Genomic DNA, 3,666 nt, shown 5'->3' with positions numbered 1-3,666 from the left:
CCTCTCCTCCTTCTTTTCTTTCTACGCATTTCTCAATCGTCTTCTTTTCACCTCTACTTCTGCTCTCTCTTCCGTCTCTCTCTGCTCTACTCTACAGTCTTCTGTCTTTCCTGTTCTCATCGCTTTACCTAACCTTACTCTCTACCTCTCTTTCCCACTGTTGCTACTTCTTTCTCAATATATATACTATATATTATACATAATATATATATTACATAAGAGAGAGATGAGAGAGACGACAGACAGAAGGATATGAAGATAGACGGACAGATCAGAGAGAGATAGAAAGATAAGAGGAGACATGAGAGAGAGAGAGAGAGAGAGAGAGAGAGAGAGAGAGAGAGAGAGAGAGAGAGAGAGAGAGAGAGAATCTAGCTGCTATATTATTTCACCGTGTTACGTTATGTACAGTTAGTTGCACGGCTCCAGTGCCCGCAGCCCAACGATGGTTTAAAATACTACCCCAAGTGGACACTCTCGATCGCCTTTCTCTATTTTATTTCCACGATCGAAAAAAATATACGCAGCACGAACTTTTTACCACTTAGAGTTTAGAGTTAGAGAGTTTCTACAGCTGTTTTGATGATTCGCGTACATATAGTTATAATAGCACTTCTTCTGGTATTTGAATTAAAGGCTTTTTGCAAGCTATATATAACGCATGGTATCGGTACATCCCATGATTAATGCGGGACAGTACGTGTCACCGCAAAAGCATTCATTTACAAAAAAAGTGCGTGTATCAGATAGATACGGTCAAGAGTACATAATAGAGATACATTATGTAGAGTTATTTATCAAGAGTTATTTATCAAGATGTTATTTATCAAGAGTACATCTCTATTATGTACTCTTGATACGGTACAGGACTTTGTTTTAGAACGCAGGGCCGTAGGCTGAGCAAATTCCTAAGGGTGGTAGTGGCGGATCCATTATTTCAAGGAGGGGGTGAGAAACAGATGGGGGGTCTGGGGGTCCTCCCACAGAAAATTTGGAAAAGGTAGATCGCAGGAGATGGTATTTATAAGGCACGTTTGAGTACATGTACAGCCTTCATTCTGACTACGACAATTCTCTTTTAGTAGAACATTTTGTTTTTATTTTGCTCCAAAATCTAGGGGGCAGCTGTCCCCCCCCCCCCGCAGGCTGCGGCCTTGTACAGGACCATGTTTGAGAACTACAGCTTTCACGCTGGTGCGTCCAACCCACCGGCGATCGTTCAGCTGTGCTTCTGTTTCGCCAATGCCTTTTGACGTGTTTTAGATTAGGTTTTCAGATTTTGGCGGCCAGGCTGAATAGATTTTTGAATAATTCAATCAGGCCTCTGCCCATGAAAGCAATTATATATTGACGGGCTGACGTCTAGACAATAGGGACCGTGGCTTTACGTACTGTTAAATCATGAAAAAATTTGGTGGTTATATCGGCTGGCCAGCGCAATTAAACAATAATTATTGAGGATGTGTGATTTGTTGCGATGCATGCTCGCTCTCCATTCACGCATGTTGCCTCTCTGATAGTCATAAGATATTCAATTAATTTACGCGACTACCCTACGCTAAATTACCAACGTTTAACCGAATCTCGTACGCTTATTTAGACGACGAAAACGAAGGAGAAAATATATTCTCGTATATATGCGTATTTAGACGACGAAAACGAAGGATAAAAGATATTCAGTCTGAAATATAAAATTCAAATGCGAAATGCAAATGGCTCCTTCGCTAAGCTTTCCAGGGTACGAGTAACACTTTTTTTTGAATCTAGAATTGTATACTTATGTGTATAACTATGTGTCCAGATGGCCTATAGAATTGAATAAACCAGACACGCACGTCTAGACGTAGAAAAAACTATTCAGGCAACTAGAGCTGATGCCCCTTTAAGTATATCCCCCCATAAAGTAACGTATTGATTTATCTAAACTGTATTTCACAACCATAATACGTCAACACTGACAGACAGTTATGCACGCGGGCAGGCAGGCATGCAGTCAGGCAGGGAGGTAGGCAGGCAGTCAGGCAGTCAGGCAGGCAGGCAGGCAGGCAGGCAGGCAAGCAGGCAGGCAGGCAGGCAGGCAGGCAGGCAAGCAGGCAGGCAGGCAGGCAGGCAGGCAGGCAGGCAGGCAAGCAGACAAACAGCCAAGCAGGCAGGCAAGAAAACAAGGAGGCAGGCAGGCCCACCCATTCCCCACACACCATATAACAGCTAGCCCGTCCGGTCACGAACCCCCATAAACATTCTACACGAGTCGCAACCCGCGCCTCTGTCTGTTTCTCCCGTTTACGAGCAGCGCGACAATTTCTACAGCAGGGCCGTAGCCTGCGGCGGCGGGGTGGGGGGGGGGGCGGGGTGGGGGGGGGCATAGATTTTTGAGGAAAATGTAAAAAATAAATTGTTCTACTAAAAGAGAATTGTCGTAGTCAGAATGAATGCTGTACGTCAAAAGTGCCTCAATTACCATCTCATGCGATCTACATTCTCATAGTTTTCTGTGGGAGGACCCCCAGACCCCCACCTGTTTCTCACCCCTCCTTGAAATCCTGGACCCGCCACTGCCCCCCCCTCCCCTAAGAATTTGCTCAGCCTACGGCCCTGTAAAGCCACGTTCGCGTGTATTCAATCGTACATGCAGAGATATACAGGGATCAGAACAGCATCAGTCGCGCTATCTCTCCTCATGCAAGAATCACTGCTCTTCCAGCAACGAGGAGCTCCCTCGTTGACGATCTCTCACAGAAGATGCGAAGAACTCACTCACTCTGTTGTCGCATCTTCTTATTGATTCCAGAGGCGGGGGGGGGGAGGGGGTTGCCGACGCTACCGGAAAAATAACCGCAACCGAAAACCAAACATAATCCGACAAACCTTATGAATCGACGGTTTTCTGATCGTGTGTAAAGAAACGAAAACGAAAAAAACACAATATAGCCAGCTGGATAAAATATAGAGGGCGCGTCGACCGCACCGGAAGTTCAGCTCGAGAATGGCGTGCGCGCGCGCGATAACAAGGGTAAAGTTAAACGTTAAAAGACAAGGGTAAAAAACAGGGGTAGGCAGCGGGTTGTCAAAAAATATCATCTCAAACCCTACGAGGATTGCAAGAGTCGTCGTCGTCGGCGGCGTCGTCGTCGTCGTCATCGTCGTCGTCGTCATCATCGTCGTCATCGTCGTCGTCATCGTCGTCGTCGTCGTCGTCATCGTCGTTCGTGTACTGTACCTACAGTTACATCTGCGCGGGTAGGCGCTCGCATGCGCACTCAGGGCGAGCTAGAGGGACCCCCAGCCCCTAACGACACGCCATTAGAAGCAGTCATTTACCGTTAATTACAGCGTTTGTGATGATATTCCAGGCAGTGCTGCCGAGCGCACTTAATAGATAGAATTCAATCGATATATCGGATCGATGGATGGATGGGTGGAAAGCAGCCGGTGTTGTGTCCGGCAGTAAACTGCCCCATATTCCCTCCAGCGCACGACCATGGGCTGGCAGTCGTAAACCAGAGTTTCTCTGCCGTATATATATATATATATATATATATATAATATGTACGCACGCACACGCACGGACGCACGCACGCAATGACACACACACACACACACACACACACACACACACACACACACACACACACACACACACACACAACACACACACACACACAC

General features: G+C 46.4%; 1 protein-coding gene across 1 annotated transcript in view; it reads left to right on the top strand.

Moving 5' to 3' along the window:
• The window catches only part of LOC106816780 (probable G-protein coupled receptor 158), a 31,594-nt gene that overhangs the window by 4,222 nt on the left and 23,706 nt on the right, over positions 1-3,666 (top strand). The window lies entirely within an intron of this gene.

Source organism: Priapulus caudatus, unplaced genomic scaffold (genome assembly GCF_000485595.1).
Source record: "Priapulus caudatus unplaced genomic scaffold, Priapulus_caudatus-5.0.1 Scaffold1484, whole genome shotgun sequence".
NCBI classification, from domain to species: domain Eukaryota; kingdom Metazoa; phylum Priapulida; class Priapulimorpha; order Priapulimorphida; family Priapulidae; genus Priapulus; species Priapulus caudatus.
Note: the sequence above shows the minus strand (reverse complement) of the source record. Positions and strands in the feature narration are given on the sequence as shown.